The sequence below is a fragment of the Zalophus californianus genome, chromosome 13 (genome assembly GCF_009762305.2).
Source record: "Zalophus californianus isolate mZalCal1 chromosome 13, mZalCal1.pri.v2, whole genome shotgun sequence".
Classification (NCBI taxonomy): domain Eukaryota; kingdom Metazoa; phylum Chordata; class Mammalia; order Carnivora; family Otariidae; genus Zalophus; species Zalophus californianus.
In genome coordinates, this window is record NC_045607.1 from 67,234,107 (window position 1) to 67,257,476 (window position 23,370).

General features: G+C 42.4%; 1 pseudogene; it reads left to right on the forward strand.

Moving 5' to 3' along the window:
- The first annotated feature begins 10,659 nt into the window (after window positions 1-10,659).
- LOC113934569 lies at window positions 10,660-12,289 on the forward strand (annotated as a pseudogene).
- The last annotated feature ends 11,081 nt before the right edge of the window (window positions 12,290-23,370 follow it).

Below are 23,370 nucleotides of genomic sequence, written 5' to 3' on the forward strand. Positions count from 1 at the left end.
AATTAGAAAGAATGACTCTTCACTAACCCCTCCTTCACCAAGAAAAGAGTACCAAATTTTTCCCTGGGGCCTCCTACAAATGATTTGAAAAAGGTCAATATTCAGGGGCTAATAGAAGCCAAGGTTCAGCTGTGTACCCAGAAAGAAGATTTTTGTTAAAATGCTTTATACAGACTTTACAAAGGTATAAATCTTTTGATTCCCATTTCAGTTAAAAATCTTTCTGATAGGGGCGCCTGGGTGGCTCAGTCAGTTGGGCATCTGCCTTCGGCTCAGGTCATGAGTCCTGGGATCGAGCGCCACGTCGGGCTCTCTGCTCAGTGGGAGGCTGCTTCTCTCTCTCCCTGCTGCTCCCCCTCCTGTACTCTCTCTCTGTCAAATAAATAAATAAAATAGTTTTTAAAAATCTTTCTGATATAAAAAAGCAAAAACAAAAACAAATTTAGTTAAGAAGATGGGGTAACTCCTTGATATTCAAGCTGTAATCCAGTTCTTTGGGAAATTAAAAACAACTATCTCTGTCTTCCAAATCTCTGCAAGGTCAGAAATGCAACCCTAAAAACAAGTCAAAGCCCACATATACTTAATAATCCCCCAAACTCACCTATTCCTCTCAAAATGTTTGTGGATATTATAAAAGATCAGAATATTGAACAAATTGCTCTGTACTTAAGAAAAGAAAGATCTGGGATGCCTGAGTGGCACAGTCGATTAAGCGTCAGACTCTTGGTTTTAACTCAGGTCGAGGTCTCAGGGTCAGGAGATCTGGCCCTATGTTGGGTTTCTGGCTCAGTGCAGAGTCTGCTTAAGACTCTTCCTCCCTCACCCTCTGCCCCTCCACCTCCCTCTAAATTAAATAAATAAATAGTTCTTAAAAAAATTCTCTAAAAAAAAGAAAAGAAAGATCCATTTTAAATAACAATTACTCTGAAACTATAGGGAAAAAAGATATATTCTTTCTCTGTCCTGACAATTATAAATCTTGGTCTTTATTTTTTTTTAAAGATTTTATTTATTCATTTGAGAGAGAATGAGAGAGAGAGAGAGCACGAGAGGGGGAAGGGTTAGAGGGAGAAGCAGACTCCCCGCTGAGCAGGGTGCCCAATGCAGGACTCTATCCTGAGACTCGATCCAGGGACTCCAGGATCATGGCCTGAGCCAAAGGCTTAACCAACTGCGCCACCCAGGTGCCCTGTAGATCTTGTCTTTAAAAATGTAAAAACAGACCAGAATCATCTGAGACCGGGAAAAAAAGAAAGGAGAGTGGCTTTTCAAACATTTTTATTTATTTATTTAGTTAGTTAGTTAGTTAGAGACGTTTTAAAAATACAAACTGCTAAAAGGGTTCTTGTGCCCAGACTCTAGCACCTCTGATAACAGAAAGAAATGCTCCAAATTTCTACCTTGGAGAAAACTTAAGATAGTCTCTCTGCACCTTTGTGACATAAATTTTCTACCCCATCTTTTCCAAGACCTAAAAGCCATTCTTTGGAATGCAAACTGTAGGGAAAAGTGGGTCATCAGAAAAAAAAAAAAAAATAGAGGGAGATATTTGAAAAATGTGCCTTTAGTGTCCTCTCCACAAATATTAGGATTGCTTTACTATCTTGTCTGTGTGCAGATGGCCACGTATGTGATAAACACGAGAGATTTTCCCTTCCCCCAGAGGTATTGCTCACGTTAAGTTGTGAAAGACTATTTAGTTGAAGGCAAGTGCTTATAAAAATTGGGCATTCTAAAACTCAGAAAGATAAAAACTAACCAAAATGTTTTTCAAGTTCATGTGATCTGGGAAAATATTTGGTACTAAAGGTAATTTAAGGTTGTTGGTTTAATTAAAATAGACATGTCTTTAGAATTATCAGCATTAAATATGAGACTTTTATTATGCGTGTGTTTTACTAAAAGTCAAATAAATTCAAGCTAGCTCTCTTGCAAAATTTGTCAAAAACAAAAGGTATGATGAATGAGATATATTTTTTATTAGGAAAAACAAAGTGGTTTTTGTCCTAACACGACGATAATTGTTTGGGGGGGAAAAAACCAAAAACTTAGGACAACTTCTGAATATAAGAAAGAAAGTTGTAAAAGGTTTATGGAAAAGGAATGATGTGGTCAGTACTAGCTAAAATTAAGATAAATTTAAGTAAGAAATGAATTTTAATATTAAAAATAGCCTGGTGCAAAATTTGTTTTCCCTTTGTTAAAAGAACAAAGTTTTCTTGAACTGATGGCTGGTTGTTAATTAAAAATTACAAACAAATGTTTTTTCTTTGCCTTTAAAGTTATCTGCCAAAAAAAAAAAAAAGGATTCTGTATCTTGTGAAAATAACTTTGTATGTCTATCAGGTCTTTGATCACTTAAGAAAACTGAGTCTTACTATTAAAAGAGCTAAATTTTGCTCATAACTATATAACCTTTGGCGTAAATGCCTTTGACATCTTTTACTACTACTTTGATTAAATGGGTAACTATTGTTACATAATGATCTGTGATACCACTTAATCAAATGGTCAAAGTTTTACAAACTTCCTAAAATAAAATTCTGAAGTCAAATCTTTTGACTGCAATCTAACTGAAATCTTCCAGAGAGCTCCTGGAACATTTCAAGGATTTTGTGAGAAATTAAACTAATTAGACTTTCTTGGTATGTTAAAAATGACATAAATTAAAGCATTGTCAAGTAAGTGATGCTAAATGCTGTTAAATCATATTTGGGTAGAGATGTTATGAAAATAAATGTTCCAAAATTGTATAAAGCCCATAGAGATCTGATGTCCTGGTATGTTAGTGTCATGAAGTGTTGTGTGTCACAGAAATAACCAGATATTTAATCATGGCCCTTTTTAAGCCTTTTATCATTTACAGATGTTTGTACTTTTACTCAGATACTTTCATAAAAGCTTTTTGCCAATGTGCTTCATCTTCTGTGAAGCTCATGAAAAACCTAAGAACAAAACCAGAAACAAACCTCTGAGTGCAGGTTTTTGATAACCTTAAGATCCTAAAACCAAGCTATGTAAACATATCCAGAACCAGTGGAAAAACTGGATTCAAGCAGAACAAGACTTAATAACATGGGACTGAAAGAACCAAGGAGGATTGGTATCATTTTTATGACTCTATGATCACTTAAAAAAATGTTTTGTTTTTCCAGATTTAGGGAAACTTTTTCTTTTAAGCTAACTGACTTATAGCAATTTGATGCATTATACTGCTGCAAGCAGGATTGAAACATTTACCTTTTCTCCCCACCTGAACTCTCCAAAATTCAGAAACTCAGTGAGTATTCTTATATTTTTATGGCAATATATTTATTTATGTAAGTTCAATAAGAATCTGTTTTCCTTGCAACAGGACACATTGGAAACATTGGTTATATTACCAAGGCTTTGACTGGACTGTCATATCTGAGAAAGACATGCACACTCAGATATGCTCACACAGTTTTAAGCAACTAAGTTTGCCTCTATGGGGTCTATAGGAGCCCTTGATGATATCAGCCCAGTACCTTGCTTACAGAGTTCCCAGCAGCCTTACCAGGTGAGTAAAGAAGGTCACTTCTTGACAGATACGGGAACCTCAGGATATTTGGGGAACCTTGAGAAGAGAGGAATTCCCCAAATCTATAGGTATTGCAGGATAACTCTGATGACAAGTAGTTAACTTGGTTCCTGGCCTTGAGGAGCTATTAAAAGTTCAATTTAGAAATTCCTTATGAAAAATTCCATCAAAGCAGGTTTTAAAGTACCTATATGATCAATCACTAGTCTTGCTGCACTTATGTAAATAATCAGGCCAAGTATTTTTTAAAAGTAGACTTATTTTGCAAATAAATGTTAGCTTGAAAATCTTTGGTAAAAATGAGGGTGATTATAGAGAGAAAACATGTTTCAGTAACACGCCTTTGTAGACGGTAGATTCTAGTACAGTTCATCCTAAACTGAGCTAGACTCCGATTTCTACAGGGTCCTCCCGTGCCTGGCAACAATTCTCCAAACTAACATTTTAAAATTTTTTTCAGCTTTCAGACTTGGAATTATTTGAGAACAAAAACTGCCCTTTTTCCCGAGGCCCTGCAAACTGAATATAAATGACTTGACATACACTTCAGAGAAATCGCTACAACAGCTCACGTATGGACCATCTTCATGCTTTTTGCTCTTCAGGCCACTGAAAAGGATCACCAGAGACATTTGAACTGCACACCAGGAAAATCTATCACACTGTCACTGACTGCTCCCACTCTCTCTGAGGATAATGCTTCCAGACTGACATCCAGAAATCTCGACTGGCTACCCTCAGCCCTCAAAACTAGTTTATAACTTGATCCAATCATTATTTTCCTTTTGTTTCCATAGAAATGCCTCTTATTTAATACCTGCTTATTGGAACCACAGGTCTAACTTTGAGAGCACACCTGCTTCATTACCTCCTGAAATGAGTTGAATGGAATGAATCAAATCTATTGTCAAGACTAAGAGATTGGCCCAACAAGATGGAATAATCGTCCAACTTTTACCACGTGGAACTTCAGGGAAGTTTCAGAGGAAGGAACTGTAGGGGCCAACAGCAGGCTACCCCAAGATGGGCCTCTCTGACCTAAAGACTATTTTGAGTTAAAACACAATCAAAACCCAGCCAATTCAGGAAAACCTCTTTACCTCTCCCTCAATGCCCTAAAAAGAATTTAGACAGAGGACATGCTCCAGAAAAAAGCTATCAACACAGAAATACATTATGACGTGAACTTGGTGTGATAGACAGGAGGAACCTAGCAAGGCCACTTTGATCAAAGTCCTATCTCCGTCCCATTGTTTCTGAGTGGCCCAGCCAGTATTTGCTTACCAAACATTTACTCTTTTTCATCTTCCTGTAAATTGCATTCCTTTCCTCTGTAGTCCAGACCCCCATACCCTTGTCCTTAGTACAGGACGACATATGTGCCTCATTTTGCCTGTCTTTGGATTTCCATGTCTGTGTGGATTCCTCATACATCCGCTCTTAAATTTGATTTTTTCCCCCAGTAATCAGTCTTAACCACAATTGGATTCTTAACCTGGCTAGAAGGACCTTGGAGGGGACAGGAATTCTTGCCCCCAGCAGGAATAACTTTCTCACTGTGGGATTCAGCATCACTGAAAAATCTTGAGTACCAGAGTGGTACCTGCTTCATTTGCATCAGTCAGGGTCCACGTGGGGGCATCAGTGAAAAGGCAGAGTCATGGGCAAAATTCACAGGAACACCCAAGAGATGGAGCAGCCTGCATAAAACGTGGAGGGAGGAAAGATGGAGTCCTTGATGTCCTGGCCCTGGAGAACCTGGGGTGAGGTTGGGGAAGTAGTCATTCTTCCCAAGAAGGGAGCTGTGTTGACACGGGAAAGAGGTGGAGGGAAGATGCTGGGCAAAGAAAAGCAAAGGACTGCGAGAGTCTGTCCTGTCTTTGATGCAGGTGCCGGGATTGGCACATGTTCCGAAGGACGTGGCCACTTGGGCTCCCGAAACGTTGAAGCCATAATGGGAATCATTACAACCCAAATCTGAATTGCTTAAGGACCACGGAGCTCCCTGCCCCATCCTGGGAAAGATCATGGGGAGCATCCTGGGGGGCTTTGGGGGTCTTGAGAGCATGAACTCAGGTGAGGCTGGAAGTGTCTGGCAAAGTCCCATCCTGGGCAGCCGGCTCCGCCTCCTGCAGGAGGGAAGAAACCAGAACACGGCTCCCCTCCTGCCGCCACAGAGAGACTCAGATGGCGCAAGATCCTGGGAGCCACAAAGACAAGCCTCATGGGATCTTTTTCTTAGTGTTGCAGTGAAGTGCACTCGGGAACAGGCTCCTCATCCCCTCTGGGCGGTGCTGCCCGGCGTACAAAGTCACCCTTGGGCTGCCCTGTGATGCCTGACCCAAAACTTTTATAGAGGGCTAAAGGGGTTTTGTTGGTTCTGATTGGTTCAGAAATTTGGATTCCCCACCTTGGAAAAGGAATCAGAACCGTGGGTGGGAATTCTGGTGGACAGTTTGCAGAAAGGGCAGAAAGGGGTATAATTACAACTATAGGATTCCTCAAAATGATGAAATGGATCGTCCCCACCATGTCCCGAGTCCTCGCGGGTCTTATTGAGCCCTGAAGGGAAGGGAAAATTCTTCTCTACCCTCCAGGTCTTCCCGCTGGACTAAGAACTAAATTGGCATGAGACAGATGAACAGGAGAGAAAACCGAAGTTCTCTCACGTGCGCGGCGAGGCCCAGTAATGAGATGGAGCGCACGGAAGTGACCGAGGCTGCCGTTTTTCAGACGTTTTAGGCAGAGAGACAACGGATCTGTGGGGAATTGACAGGACCGGGAAAACCTAACTCCGGGAGCTTCACTCAGGAAGGAATTCTGCACAGAATGTGGGCTGGGACGGACATGAGGACCAGGGAACAGGGTTGTTTACCCAACGTGCTGGGCTCCGGAGCTCCCGTCTCTGGTGCCGAGCCCGTCTCTGTCTCTGGGTACAGGGAGGGCACCCTCCACAGGGAGAGTTCTCCCCTGCTCTCGGCGGGGGTGTGGGGGAGTGTCTGAGTGTCTCTCGAGCAACTTTTGTTTATCACAATCAATGTGCCCAAGAGGCACCTCACCCCGCCGGGTGAGCCGCCCTTGGCCCCTCGGCCCTCCTGCTGCGACCGTGGAGAAGCCGGTCCCGAGGGAAGGGCCGGCCTGGCTGATCCCCCGTAACCGGCCGATGATGGCAGCCAGGCTGTAACCCAGAGGGACATCCGCAGATCCGAGTCTGGAAGTGGAAGGCCTTCCTGAAGAGTAAAAGGACAGTTCCAGTCTTGGAAGATGGAAACGCTCTGGGGATGGAGGGAGGTGATGGTGCCCAGCGCTGTGCAGGGAAATGCGGCTCAAGTGAACAATCCTGGGCTATGTCTCTCTTATCACAATTTCTTAAAAACGAAGTAAAAAAAAAAATCCATAAACCTGAAACGGAAAAATAACCAGGTAACAGAAAAGCTTGCAGAGGAATGCACAGGAGTACCTGCTGTCTGTAGAGGATTCAGAAAAGCAGGGCTCCCCGAAAGGGCTGAGAGAGAGAAAAATGATAGATTGCTGTTTGGAAGAATTTGATATTTGTTATTTCAAAGAAAAATCTCAAGAGGGATTATCATAGGGAAAAGAGGTAAGAATTTTGTTTGGCTCTTTTCTCTTTTGTATGCTGTTCAATTTTTCCCCCCAGTTTGAATCCATATATGCAATGGCACTGTAGTCTTGTCAGAACTTTGGATTCTTGAGGACACTATCAGGCCAAACTGTGTATCAGGAGTGGGGTTATCTGACTCATTATCTCCAGACGTTTGCTGAGCACCTATTGTGGACGCCAGCCCCTGGGCTCACAACGGGGACACAGTTACAGGTGACCATGTGCCTGCTCACCCAGGCCGGTCACGGGGCTCAAGCCAACTGCCGCCTGAGAAATTGGCTCCTGGGGGCTATTTCCAGAGAGTGTAGCTGTGCTTTGGGTGACACCTGAGCGTGAGGTCAGACTTTATCTTTGCAACCAAAGGTCACATGCTGCTGAGAGGCTGGAGCCTCAAATCCCTCAGGCCCAGGACTCAGAAGCTTCCAGAGCTGGGCCAGGACACATCCAGGAGCGCAGGTCCCGGCAGAACACCCAGGAGGATGGAGGGCCAGGGAGGAGCCCCTGAAAGGGGATTTTAAGGAGTAGTCAGCCCCCTCCCATGGCATCCCTGGAAATGTGCCTGTGGCGGAGCCAGACATTCCCCAGGGGACAGCCGCTAATCTTCCAGAACCCCCAGCCTCAGAGGCTGGCTGGTGGTGACTATAGTTCACAGGGCCAAGTCTCTGCTCCGAAAGGATGAGGAAGAGTGTGGGCGTGGGGAGGAGGGGCAGGAAAGAAGTTCCACAAGAATCTACAGCAGAGGTCCCCCGGGAAGGGGCTGTGATGTGCCCTCACCGTTGGGGCTGATGTTTGGCGAGGGGGGGCCTGGCCTGGGGCCCAAGGCTGTGACTCCAGCCTGTGGGGCTCCTGCTGGGGGCACAGAGCAGGATCTGAGGTCAGCTCTTGGTGGATAATGTGCGTTGTCCCCTGAAATCACAGAATTTTACAACTAAAAGAGTATTACGAATGGTTTGCTTCAACTTCAGTCTTTGAGATCTGGAAACAAAGGGTTTAAGAGATTTAGACAAAACTATACCATCAATTATTAACAATTCACACTAAGTGTCACAGCATCTGCCCATACTTGGGGGCCCGTTATTCTCCTGTGCTAAGTATTTATATAGTAATGTAGTGTGTGTGTATCAAGTTGTACATATTTATGTGTATATTGTGTAACTGTGTATGCATATGTGTGCATATGTCTATAAATGTTTATGTGTGTGTATTGTGTGTGTTGTGTATAGGCACATGTATATTTGTGTCTGTGTCTCATGAGGTAAAGGATTCTCTGGCCCTAAAGACCTGTTCTCCTGGCCCAAAGCCTTGACCCTGACCGATTCATCCACGGGTGCCGGTTTCCCACAGTCAGGGAGACAAACAGAAGGGGGTGAGGACTGTCTTCTCCCTCACAGCCAGGGACTCTGTCTTTGTGCTGGAAGTGGGCAAACTGAAGTCCTTCCAAGCCAGTCCTCACTGGGCCTCAGACAACACCCTTGGCTTTCGGGGCAACTTGATACAATGGAAGTTTTATCCTTTTGTCTTTTTTTCTAGACATATTTTAATGTAACTGAAATCATGCAAAATGTACAATTGTATACACTGCTTTTTTTTTTTTTTAAACCTAATGCTAAGACAGCTGATATTCAGTGTTATTAGAAGCTCTTCGGAAACATCAGTGTACGTTCTGCATATTCTGTGGTGTGGCCACGTCCCGATTCACGTACCTCTTCCTGACCCTGAGACACTGGAGGCATATCTCCCCATCATGAGTAAAGTTGGCAAAAACATTTTTATGCACATTTTCTGTTTTTGTGTTTTTGATTGAACAACAAACTCCTTTTTCTTTGGTTTCTGTCATAAGATAATTAAAATGCAAGGAGACAAGCCTTTATTGCTGAGCACAGCATTACATGTGTGTTGCTCAAGATCTGGTTTTCATTTTCCTGGAAAAAACATTATTTCATTAGCCATTGGATCCACCTTGTAATACTTTCTTACTACAGTTTTTGCTACATATCACAGCTTTCAGAATATCACTATTTGAGCAATAATGGAAAGAAAATTCAATCTTTCCATCATCATGAGAGATGAAAATCATTAGTTAATATATGGTTCTTGATAGTTTTGAAAACTTTCAGCTTCAGAGCTCATTAGTGGTAATGCCATGTAAATATTTAAGATTATTTTCAAATCTGGGGAATCTCTATCCAGTTTTTTTTAATGTATAATTTTAACATACAATGTTATATTAGTGTTGGGTGTGTAACATAGTAACTTGACAATTCTATACATTATCCCGTGTTCACCACCATAAGTGTACTTCATCTGTCACCACACAGTGTTATTACAATATTATTGACGATATTTCCTATGCTATACTTTCCATCCCTGTGATTTATTTATTGTATAACTGGAATTTTGTCCCCCTCAATCCCCTCATCTATTTCGCTCATCCTCCGACCCCCCTGTTCAGTGGCAACAACTGGTTTGTTTTCTTTTTTATGAGTCTGTTACTGTTTTTTGTTGGTTTGTTCTTTTGTTTTGTTTTTTAGATTCCACATAGGCATGAAATCATGTGATATTTGCCTTTCTCTGTCTGGCTTATTTCATTTAGCAGAATGTCCTGTAGGTCCATTGATGTTGTCACAAATGACAAGATCTCATTCCTTTTTACAGCTAAGTAATTAATATTCCATTGTATATATATGCCAAATCACTCATCGATCAGCGGACACTTGGGCTGTTTCCTTGTCTTGGCTATTGTAAATAATGCTGCAGTAAACATAGGGGTGCAATATGTCTTTTCAATTTGGTGTTTTCATTCTCGTTGCGTAAATACCTAGTAGTGGAATTACTGGATTGTATGGTATTTCTGTTTTTAATTTTGTGAGGAACATCCATACTGTTTTCCAGAGTGGTTGCACAAATTTCAATTCTACCCACAATGCATGAGGGTTCCGTTTTCTCCACATCCTTGCCAACACTTATTTTTTCTTGTCTTTTTGATGCCAGCCATTCTGACAGGTATGAGGCGATATCTCATTGTGTTTTTGATTTGCATTTCCCTGACGATCAGTGATGTTGTCCATATTTTCATGTGTCTTTTGGCCATCTGTATGTTTTCTTTGCAAAAATGTCTGTTCAGGTCCTGTGTCCTTTTCTGATTCTGATTAAATGTGTTGGTTTTTTTTTTTATGTTGAGTTCTATTAGTTCATTATATATTTTGAGTATTAACTCCTTACCATATATGTAATTTGCAAAGGCCTTCTCCCAGTCAGTAGGTTGCCTTTTCATTTTGTTTATGGTTTCCTTCCCTGTGCAAAAAGCTTTTTATTTTGGTGTGGTCCCAACAGTTTATTTTTGCTTTTGTTTTCCTTGCCTAAGGAAACGTATCCAGAAAAGTGTTGTTAAGGCCGATGTCCAAGAGATTACGGCCTATGTTTTCTTTTAGGAGTTTTATGATTTCACATCTCAAGTTTAGGTCTTTAATTCATTTAGAGTGTATTTTTGTATATGGTGTAAGAAAATGGTCCAGTTTCATTCTTCGGCATGTAGTTGTCTAGTTTTCTTGACACAATTTATTTGAAAATACTGACTTTGGGGGCAGCGGGGCTGGAGCGAGCAGGGACTCGGTGGCCTCACCTGTCCCCACTCTCTGGCGGCGACCGGCGGTGGCGGGCAGCGCGGCGGGCAGGGAGGGCCGCCGCCAGGTGTGCAACAGAGGAACATGGCTCAAGAGACTAATCACAGCCAAGTGCCTATGCTTTGTTCCACTGGCTGCGGATTTTATGGAAACCCTCCTACAAATGGCATGTGTTCAGTGTGCTAGAAAGAACATCTTCAAAGACAGAATAGTAGTAATGGTAGAATAAGCCCACCTGCAGCTTCTGTCGGTAGTCTGTCTGAATCTTTACCCGTCCAGTGCACAGACGACAGTGTCCTGGATGCCCAGTCACCGCTAGACTCCACCTCTGCATCTGTGCAGCCAAGCCCTGTATCAAATCAGTCACTTTTATCAGAATCTGTAGCATCTTCCCAAGTGGACAGTACATCTGTGGACAAAGCAGTACCTGAAACAGAAGACCTGCAAGCTTCAGTATCAGATACGGCACAACAACCATCTGAAGAGCAAAGCAAGTCTCTTGAAAAACGAAAAAAAAAAAAAAAAAGAATCGCTGTTTCATGTGCAGGAAGAAAGTGGGACTTACTGGGTTTGAATGCCGGTGTGGAAATGTTTACTGTGGTGTACACCGTTACTCAGATGTACACAATTGCTCTTACAATTACAAAGCTGATGCTGCTGAGAAAATCAGAAAAGAAAATCCAGTAGTTGTTGGTGAAAAGATCCAGAAGATTTGAACTCCTGCTGGAATACAAAATCCTTTGACCATCTGCAAACTAAAAATTGACTTGAGGTTTTCTTCCCTAGTCATTGGGAATGTAGAACAATGTATCTTGCATAGACCTTCTAATCATGCATGTCATCAGAAGAATAGATTTTTGTTTTTGTTTTGAAAATGACTCTGAACATTTATTTCCATTGCAGTTTCTGTGGCTGAAAAGGCTTAAGTAAACTTTACAAGTATTATCCTTTTAAGATCATTTTAATTTTAGTTGAGTGCAGAGGGCTTTTATAACAAACGTGGAGAAATTTTGGAGGGCCGTGATTTTTCCAGTATTAAACATGCATGCATTGATCTTGCAGTTTATTTTCTCATTGTGTGTATACATAGCTTTTCTCTGCAGCACGATCTCTGTCGATGGCGCCCCTCAGGGCACAACCAGTTACCAGTCACTGAATGTATCTTCATCCTTATGGCTGCTTCTGGGTTTTCATTAACAAAGGTTCTACATATGTTAGCATATAGTTTCTTTGCACCCACTATTTATGTCTGAATCATTTGTCACAAGAGAGTGTGTGCTGATGAGATTCTAAGTTTGTGTGTTTTTAAATTTTTTTGAGCGAGGGAAGGAAAAGCTGTAAGCATTTCATTGCCGACTGCAGGTTTCTTTCAGATTACGTTCATTGGTCTGTGTGTATACAATATGAAGAATGATCTGAAGTAATTGTGCTGTATTTATGTTTACCCACCAGTCTTTGATTAAATAAAAAGGAAAACCATAAAAAAAATACTGACTTTTCCCCATGTATATTCTTACCTTCCTTGTCCAAGATTAATTGACTATATAAGTATGGATTTCTTTTTGGGCTTTCTATCTGGTTTCACTGATTTATGTGACTATTTTTGTGTCAGTACCATATTAATGTCGTTACTATACATTTGTAGCATATCTTGAAATCTGGAATTGTGATACCTCCAGCTTTGTTCTTTCTTACGATTGCTTTTGCTATTTAGGGTCTTTTGTGGTTCTATATAAATTTTAGGATTATTTGTTCTAGTTCTGTGAAAAATACTAGATATTTTGATAGGGATTGCATTAAATCTACAGATTGCTTTGGGTATTATGAACATTTTAACAATATTAATTCTTCAGTGCATGAGTATGGCATATCGTTCCACTCGTTTGTATTGTCTTCAGTTTCTTTCATCAGTGTTTTATAGTTTTCAGAGTACAGGTCTTTCACCTCCTTGGTTAATTTTTTTCCTAGGTGTTTCATTTTCTTTTTTGGTACAATTGTAAATGGGATTGTTTTCTTAATTTCTTTTACGCTACTTCATTATTAGTGCACAGAAATGTCACAGATTCGTGTATATTAATTTTGTATCCTATGACTTTACAGAATTTATTAGTTCTAATAGTTTTTTGGTGGAGTCTTTAGAGTTTTCTAAATATAGTATCATGTCATTTGCAAATAGTGACAGTTTTACTTCTTCCTTACCAATCTGAATGCCTTCTATTTCTTTTTCTTATCTGACTGCTATGCCTAGGACTTCTGGTACAATGTTGAATAAAGTGGCAAGATTGGACATCCTTGTCTTGTTCCTCATCTTAGAGGAAAATCTTTCAGTTCTTAACTGAGTGTGATGTTAGCTGTGGGTATGTCATATCCGGCCTTTATTATGATGAGGTATGTTCCCTCATAACCTACTTTATTGCAGTTTTTTTTTTACAAGTACAAGCTGTAGAATTTTGTGACATGTCAAGTTTTCTCATCTACTGACTTATCTTAAATGCTCATTGAGGGGCACCTGGGTGGCTCAGTCAGTTAAGCATCTGCCTTCGGCTCAGATCATGATCCCGGGGTCCTGAGATCGAGCCCCACATGGGGCTCCCTGCTCAGTGGGGAGCCTGCCTCTCCCTCTCCCTCTGTCCCTCTCCCTGCTTGTGCTCTCTTGCTCTCTCTCTCTCAAATAAATAAATAAAATCTTTTCTAAAAATTTTCATTGAATTAACAATGCTCATTAATCAGTTTCTCATGGTCGATGTCCTTCTTTGCCTGGTTTGAGGGTCTGAGTTTCTGTGAAGACTCCCCTCACTGAAGATGCAGCCTCACTAGGACTCTGCGCTCTTCTCTGTGTGAGGCTCCCCTGCCTTCCGGCTCAGGTTCCCACTTCTCCAGCGTCCTCACATCCCCGGACCTGGGAGCCAGCCATCCAGCCAGGGCCCTGTCCACCTTGGCACTGGGAAACTACTGGGGGACCTTATCAGTCAACACAGGCTGTAAATAGTGAGGACCCCACTAAAAACTCTTTCATGTACAGAACACTCATGAAAAACAGGTTATCTTGTGGAATGTTCTGATTTGTGGCTTTATCTAATTGCTTTCTCCTGGTGGCATTTAATTTATCCCTCCATAAAGCAGAGAAAAGTGGAATAAAAGCTTGATTAGATTTCCATTCATCATTTTGTCAAGAACATTATCCTGAAGATAAGAAATAAAAATAAATGTTACTATCTCTGCCCCCAAAGGCTGCAGCATAAAGCTGGTATCCAATGAAAAGTAGCTTTTCATTTTACTGATGCCTGAACCCTGAGAGCCCTACTGTGTGCCAGTGGTTCCCACACTTTGGGATGTTCATGGAATAGCAAAATTTCTTGAAGAACATGGGGGACTGACACTTTGCTTTGCAAAGTAAGGCCACTTAGAGCAAAAACTGCCCAACATTATCACGAGTCACTCCAAAAAAAATTTAAATATATCATAATGCCAACAACAACAACAACAACAAAAAAAAAAACAAAAACAAAAAGAAAGGAGAGTAAAAGAGAAAGAAAAAGGATAGAAAGAAAGTTAAAAAAAAGAAAATTAAGAAAGAGTCTTAGAATAATGGACATTATTTCAATTGAATAATTTAATCTTAAAAAAATATCCATTGATCCTTATTTCTCCATTTCACTAGAGTAATAACTAGTTCATTGTGGGCAGTGTGGCTTTGGCTTTAAAGTTATTGCTATTTCGTTTGTCCAGAAGCCTTTGCTCTGTTTTGTTTATAGGAGTGAGGGGCAAGCCCCATAGGCCTCTTCCATTGAAATATTTCATGGCCATGTGAATTCCATCCCCTGACACTACAAAACTCACCCCGTGTTCCACAGGCAGGGCGTCGCTTTGGGAAGCACCGTGACTCTAGCTGCTCTGGAAACACGGTCACAGATCTCAGTGGTCGGAGGAAAGCTGGAGTCAGACCATGAAACAATGTCAGTGGGTCTCTGCTCCTACACACCCAGGGACAGAGAATGGGAAGAAGAAGTTTTAATTCATGAGTGTGCTGACACTTGGACCTGAACTTCCCATCCCCGTCCTGCCTCCGGGTTACGTAGAAACCTGGATTCCTCATCCACAGTCACCATGTAAACTTGTGTTAACACAAATATGATGCCGCTGTGGATTCCCTCATCTCCTGAGGACAACACAGGGAAGACAAGGGATCGGGAGTCAGCATGTCCTAGGTGCCCACCCAGCTTCCCAGGAGTTTCTGGCATTTGGAAAGACCGTGTGTCTCTCTACAAAGTCTGGATTTTTATTGAAAGCCAGGAGCTCAAGAATCTGATTTTGCGCATTAAATCCTGAATATTTGACTCTTGTATTTTCATTTTTCCTTTATTACTCCTGACACTTCCCAAGGTAATGGATGCTTCTGGATGAATCAAGGCGGGTTGCATATAAGAAGGTCAATAAAAAATGAACATAAACCTTCCAAAAATATCATCCGTATCACAATTGAATTTGAGGGGCTGGGAGGAGAGGAGAGTGGGAACTTAGTGTTTCATGGGGACAGAGTTCAGTTTGAGATGAGGAATGTTCTGGAGATGAATGGTGGTGAGGGTTTCACAACAATGTGAATGCACTAAATGAAAATGGTTAAAAGGGTCAATTTTGTTACGTGTATTTTACTACAGTGAAATGAAATTCAGCTTGCTTCCCAGTGAGCAGGTGAGTGTGGGAAGCTGTCTCACCCCCTGCTGAAAAAAGCACAAGAAACCAGTTGGGCACAATGGCAAAGGGTCATCTCAGGAGGGCAGTGCTGACCACCTGGGAGACTGGAGGGAGATCAAGGCGTGTCCAGCTCCCTGGTACTGTCGTGTGTGCGTGACCACCGGCCGGGAGCTTCTGCGGCCCCACCTGTCTGGATCATGAGCTCTGTGCAAGCCGGGGTGGAGCAGGCTGTGTGTCTTATCTGCAGCGGCGTATTTCCTTTTGACCCCTGCAAACACTTGTGCACTGTGTAGACTGTCCCAAGGTGCCTGGAGGAGGGCACTGTGGGGTCACACTTCACCAGCATTCAACCAAACCCTGTGCTCCTGGGGGCCGGGCTCTCCTCCTGTTCAGGTGATCATTGACAGCAAACCCTGACTGTTCAGTAACAGTATTTGGCACAGCCTGGGTTGGATTTGTGCCCAACTGCTTGGATTCCTCTGAGATCACTGAGTGCTCCACTCTGCAAATTATGGGGCATCAGCTGAGAACAGTTCCCCTTTGCAACAGGAATGCACACAACTCAGGTGGAGGAGAGTGGGGCGTGGGGAAGGAGTTCCCCAGCCAGGATGCAGGAACCCGAAACTGAGCACACATGGCTGACGCGGAAAATATGTCTTAACCCATTTGAGAGACTATAATATTTTCTTTTTTTGTTTCTCAACCTTCATCTGTTTTAGTGGCTGAGTAGGATTGGAAGTTAAGTTGAGTCCACTGGAACTGAAGGATGAGCCTAAGGAGAAACTGTAAACCTCAGTTCCCCAGTTTTCAGCAACCCTCTGCATTTCTTTCCAGTTCTGGGATGTAATTAGCCCCTTTCAGATTCAACCATGATTATAACCCTGCCCTTGGGAATAATTATTGTCCACAGTGCCCAGAACTATCATATCCCTTTACCCTTCTTAAAATAACTGACTGGGAGCCACCCTGCTAAATCTAGTCTCTTGCATTCTTCAGGGAGCCTTTCTTGCTCCCCATGGTTGTGCAAGGGTCCTGAGGTCTTAGGAACAGTCTGTGTTTGTGGCCCTCGGTCATCCCAGAATCTGTGACCTGCTCCCCTCTTTGCTAAAGCTGTGCCTGAGAATTTTCCAGAGTCCACCCTCTCTCGACCAGCCTCGTATAGCATGAGTGCAAGCAGGCTACTGCCCTCAGCTTTTGAGAAACCCTGCCCCTCTCCCAGGGTTGGGGACACTCTTCTCCCCTCTTCTTCCCACTCCATAGGCAATGGACGCTTCATTCCTTGAATACAGCGACCTTATGGGAGGTTTTCAGATTGGACCCTGAGATTAGGAAACCTTATCTTCTCTCTTCAAAGCTTGGCCCTCAGGACCCTTGTGGACTCAGGAATTACGTTTGCGATGTCAAAGGCGAACGGTGACTCTTTCCTCTTTGCATTTCTGCTGTTCAAATTCCGATCTTTAAGACAAGGAAATCTCTAACTGTAGAGGGAACAAGTTCCTAGAAAAGGAACACAAACAAGAAAAGAACACTAACATTTTCATTAATTATCACTCCCCTTGTGTCACACGTGACACAGATCTGCAGGTGGCTACAGGACCCCCTTTGGCATCTGATACAGTCTCCCCTCCCGGAGCAACCCCCCCACCCTAGGACCTGCTCTCGAAGAAATAACTCAAACATGGGGGTCTTCTGCTGGAAGAGGGTGGTGGTTCCTGAAGGGGGAAGAGAGAATCTCCCCAGAAGTCAGTGCACAGTCACAGATAAGGAAACGCTTTCCAGAAATGTTTAAATGGACACAGTGGCAGAGGGGAGGGACTGTGCCTGGGGTAATGACTTTGGGGACAGGTTTGGAGAGGCATGTAGTCCCTTGGACTGCAGTATAAAACATTAACTATTGTCCTTCGCAATTCTTTCCCATTATCTTTGTTGACAGCCAGCCTTCAGTCCGGGGTCTGGCACTGTTCTGCAACACTACGTGCTGCCTTGTCTGGAGTTAACAGCTCCTGAGACCAATTCCTGGCTCCCTGCATACTGGCTAAAGAAGTTCCCAAACCTCTCTAAGCTTCAGTTCGTTCACCTGTAAGATGAGATAAGGGTTATTACGGTGCTCAAAGGCCATCAGTCAAAGCATAGTGTTCCCGAGTGAGCCATAAATCCCAGTTGTCTACTGGTTTTAAGAGATTATGGATACTGTCTTTTTTTTTCTCTTTAATTTCGCTTACCAGAACTTTCTAAAATTTTCATAATGATTACCTGTTTTTTTTTTTTTTTTATTAAAAAAACTAAGGAGTAACAGAAGAAATTGCCAAAAGGACAATGGCCAAGATCCCTCTAAGAATCCTTAAAAACAGCCACTACCAAGTTGTTCATGAAAGCTCTAACGGGAGGAGACAAGTCAGGGCAATGATGCATTACTGTCCCAACCCCAGGGGCACCATATAAACAACATGTGACATGATTGCTCACGAGCCAGGTAACTGTTCACTCATGTATGCTGGCAAGCCCAGTTTGCCAGGACCAATTGGAGAGTGAATCCACTAAAGTGGAGAAAGTCATTTTTGACTTGCCTATTATGTTTCTGAGAACATGCAAGAGAAGAGGGGGAAGAACACCAGCTTCCCAGATGGATCACCCATGAGCAAGGCTCACTAAGGTGAGTCCAGGAGGCAGCGTTGCATTTTGCTTGAAAATCTCCCCTCAGTTGAACCATTTCAGTGCATCGTGCACATCTGGGGGCTCAACAAGCAGGGAACACAGGGCAGAAAGCCATGATGATGGAAGCTGGTTTGGTTGAGAGACTCCAAGGTCACCTTAGTCCTTTACTCTCAACCGACATTGAGCACAGAGCACCCGTGAGAGCGTGTTGGAATGGCTCCAGCTGAGAGTTGTGGCCTCGTGACCCTAATCCTCTGTCCATCTCTGCTGGGTCCTGTGACCTCAGGTGCTCGGCCCTCCCTAGACCTCAAGGCCTTGTCACATGTTCTGTTATTTTCCTGTGTTGTCTGACAATTCTGACAAATCTTCAGTGATATATCTTAAGATATGACCCCAACAAGGGTGTTTTGATGATAAGGGCCCTCTTAAATTCCAGAACATCATTAAGAATAATAGTATAGCTACATGCTAGAGATTATATGCTGACCACCATGTAATTTATCTTCTATAATCTTTTCAATACTTTCAGAAGTAATCATATTAAATCCAAATGTCACTTCAACTGAGTACCCAAACTGGTTCTTAACACAGAACCTAATTGCAGTTTCAACCTATCCCACAAAGGTAATATTAACCTGTCAGCCAGGAAGTTTTCATTCTGGTCCAGTGAGTCTGCCACTTAGGTCCTCTCCATCCCTCAAAGAGGTGAGGTGGAAACCTTGCTTTGTCCCCTGGAAAGAGGCATTGCCTAGAAAGAGGCAAAGAAAGAGTCCTTTTCTTTGGCTAATAACTCTCTGGCCACCGCCTTCTTCTATAAAAGCCTTCCATGTTGTACATCTCCTGGGAACGCCTCTACCAGCTCCACGGGGCCCTGCCTGATCCATGAAGTATTTCATAAAGCCACTTAGATCTCCAAATTTACTTGGTTGAATTGTGTTATTTACCAGGAGAAGAATTTCCTCTGCCCCTTAAGGTCCTTCAAGTTGGACTAAGAATCTAATTGATCCAAGGCAGATTTACAGGAGAACATCAAATTTAGTTTTGTACATACAGGGAACCCATATAGGCATGAAATCCTAAAGACAGGCAGGCAACACAGGGCTCACAGGACATCCAGAGATAAGGAGAGGGGTCAGGGCTGGGGATGCAAAGACGAGGGAGACTGTTAGCCGGCCGGCGAGAGGAGATGTTGGAAAGCAAAGTTTGTCCTGTTGTACAGGTTAGTTTCTCGGGTAAGGAGGAATCTGTTAATGCCCTCTTCCTGCTAAGGCAGGCAGGTGAGGGAGAGGTAAAGAGTTTTTCCTAAATCAGCTGGGTTTTGGTTGCTTTTAACTCAAAAACAATCTTTCTGCCAAAGTGGCCCATCTTAAGGCAGCCTGCTCTTGGCCCCTACACAATTAAAAAAATTTACTCCAAAACTTGGTATTTAATCTACTTGTATTTGCAGTTATGTGCAGATTACTTATAAAAATCTTATTAAGCATTAGACAAAATCAATTTTATCCTAAGCTATTATGTTTTTTTAATTAGTGAAAGATCTTATTCTTATAAGAATCTTATTCTTAATCTTATAACAACTTATTTGGCTAGTAAACCCAGGTAAAATAAAAGTCTTTTTACTGTTGATAACTCTAAAGATGTGTTCGTGTTAGTTAAACCATCAACCTTAAAGTAGCATTTATATCAAATAATTTTCTAGATCATGTGAACTTGAAAAGCACTTGGGTTAGTTTTTACCTTTTGGAGTTTTAGAATGCCCCATGGTTACTGTCACTTGCCTTCAAACCAACTAAATAGAGGTCTTTACAAGTTAATTTTGGCAATGCCATCCGAAGGTAGAAGCATTTACAACACATCTGTAGATGCCCATGAACATACAGAGAGTTGCAGATGTTATATCTTCTATTGTAAAATTACTGTCATGAAATTGGTACAAAACACACTAGTTTTGGGGCATCTGGCTGGCTCAGTCGGTAGAGCATGTGGCTCTTGATCTAGGGTTTGTGAGTTCCGGCTCCATGTTAGTAATAGAGAGTACTTAAAATATAAAATCTTAAGAAACAACAACAACTAACTTTTATGTTTGGATCTGTTTTTATTTTTCTGGTAGATGGAATAAATTAAGGTTATTTGTCTACAGGGCTAAAGCTTTTTTTGTTTTTGTCTTCTTTGTGGAGAAGACACTTAAGATTTGTATTTGTTGTTGGCAAAACGAGTTTTAAATGGCCTTGTCTTCCATGTTTGGTTGGTAAGAATAATCTCCCTGGAATCTGCATTGTGAAGAGATGAGCCACATAAGGAGTTCCTGGAAAAAATGAGTAGAACACTGAATGTTTATATTTTGAAGGCACGGGGAAAAAATACAAGCACTTTCTAGAAGGACTTTTGATCTCTTTGGGCTAGAACTTTTACAATACTTATAAGCCTTTTGAGATAAATAAGGGAGGTTTAGGGATTGGCAAAAAGGACTGGCGTTCTTTGAATTGTTTTTGCAACCACTCTGTCCTGTAAAGACTAGATTTATAAAACAAGGACATCTGTTTTTAGTTTCTCAAAGAATGGACTTCTTGCTTTAATAATATAAAAGGACTGATGCACCCATCCACCTGTGAGAAAGCCTTCCTCTGAGTAAATTTTGCTTAACAGAAAAGGCCTAAAAATTTAAAAGAGAAAAACGAGAACTAAAAAAATTCTATCAGGCTCTAAATATCAGCTTTTAGTTTGGCCAAATTTTTTATTATAGTTATTAAAATTTTGAAAAATACATTGTCAAATCTTAGCCAGGAAAAACAGTAACACTTTCAGGCAATATTAAACAACATCATGGGCCCAAAAGACATCCTTCAAGAAGGTGTAAACAGTACTATTTTTACAAGATGTAGAACCACTCCCACAGATAGCCCAAGAGAGAGCTGAGGCCGCTGGAAAGCCAAGTCACATTTTTAGGATGTAAAACCAGAGGGATGCGAGGAAACAGTAATTCCAAGAGAAAAAGATCCATAACCAATGGGTCTGGACTTGGAAAGGAAGGGATAATGTGAATTTTTGTTTCTCTCTCTCACCTGGGCTCAGGAGGAATTGATTTAAAAATGAAACAAACAAAGAAACAAACTCTGGGGACCCTGCCCAGGTTGGAGAAATGCTTTACTCTGGCCCTCAGTTCAGTCCTTGACCAAGGATGACAGGCATCTTGGGAGGATCACCTGTCACCTCAGGCAGTTTCCTGTGAGGTGTAAAGGCACCTGAGACAGGAAAGTAGCAGAAGGAACACTCGGGGAAGGGAGGATGGAGGAGCTGTTGGAGACAAGTCAGTCTTATGGACTTTGGTCTTTTTTTGTTTTTTAAGATTTTATTTATTTATTCATGAGAGACAGAGAGAGAGGAAGAGGGAGAAGCAGGCTCCCCACGGAGCAGGGAGCCCGACACGGGACTCATCCCAGAACCCCGGGCTCAAGACCTGAGCTAAAGGCAGACGCTTAACCATCTGAACCACCCAGGCGCCGGTACAGACTTTGGTCTTAAGCACCTCTCGTGTTTCTAATTTTTCAGTACCTTTTTGTAATGAATTTTTCAATGTGACTATTTTGGAATGTTGAAGGCTTTTGGAGACTTCTTCATATTAATTAAAGTAGGCATCCCATTCTGTGTATTTAGATTGGGAACCCTGACTTTCATACACTTCTTAAATGAACAATCCTGTCTAACTGGAATATTCCCCATAATGGACACTGTAATTCTAGGTTATTTTTAATAAAATTTTTTTAATCTTGCTAGATATCTGTACCTTCTGGGACTATAGTTCTTAGGCAGAAAATAAGCAGGTGTGCCAGAAGGTAGCATGCCTGCCTAAAATTTAAGGATCCCAGTAGCTAAGGCTTTGGGTTTCATGGAGCCGAGCTAATACCTAAGAAGGAGGTGTCATGGGGTGAGGACTGTGTCATGTTTCACAGGGCACCAAGTTGCAAGGATATTTTCTTGAGGCTGACAGGTGACCTAGAGTCCATCGAACCTGCTCTGTGACCATCTTATCCTAACTCGGGAGTCTGTTTGAGATGGCCAGAGTTCTAGTAGCCTTTAAAATGCTCAACCCATGCCCATCAATTTGTGAGTCTTTTTGGCTTCCAAGATCCTGCTAGCAATAACCGTTATGAACACAAAATAAGACAAACAAACATGTACCTTCATATATCAGCAGAACTGCATCCTGGCACTTGGAAGGCCCTGTGAGCACCACTACCCATTCCCTTGGGGAGCTTGCTGAGGTTTTCCACATGGGGAATGTGGCCTGAAAGGCCTGGGTTGGCTCAGGGCAGACCCTTCTGTCAGCTCAGTGGGGCTCCGGGCAAACATGCCAACACCATTGGGCTCCTGGCATAACCTTCTGCAGCTCAAGCTGACACGCCCTGTAAAGGAAAGCCAATTAGATCCAGAGTTTCGAGGCAAAAATAGAGACAAAACAGAACTCTGACCCAGAGGAGCTTACCCCCAGTGCTGGGCAAGGGGGAGAAGACCCAGAACTCAAGGGTTCGTGGGCACCACCCCTGTGTTTTCCTTGTCCCGAATGCTGCCGGGAGTTTACTCCACATCTGGTCCTGCCGCCAAATCAAAATTCAGCCAAGGAAATTTGAAGATCTCATTGGCTTTATGAGAGGATTCATGAACAAGGCAGCATGCCATCTAGCAAGTAGAAGGGAACTCAGCTGAGCTAAACAAAAGAAAGGCTTTAAAAGGCAGAGAAAAAACATAAAAAGAAGAAAGGACTCTATTTGCAAGGAATGCATTGTTTGGAGCAGGTGGCCCTGCTCAGGGGAGCAGAAGGGTCTCTCAGTCAATTCCCCAGATGGACCAGGAAATTCCATGTTGGCTCTTTCAAGGTTACATTGCTGGGAGTTGAACCTGAAGTTCGGTTAGGTATTAAGTCTTGGTTTCCTGAATTGGGGCCTTAACCTACGTGACACCAATTTGGGCCTGTGGATTTCTTTCTCACAGCCCTCACAAGAAAGCAGTATGGAATGAGCCCTCCTCTATGCTAATGCCTGACATATTTTAGTGCATTCAGTCCACAAGACTCCTCTGAGGAAAACTGAATCACTGTCCCACGTTCTCAGTTCTCTATGGGCTGATGGCCCTGGGGAGCCTGCCCGGGGCCCCCAGCCCAGAGCTGCAGAATGTCCGTGTTGGCCCCGCTCCAACTCCCAGCCTCTGTATGG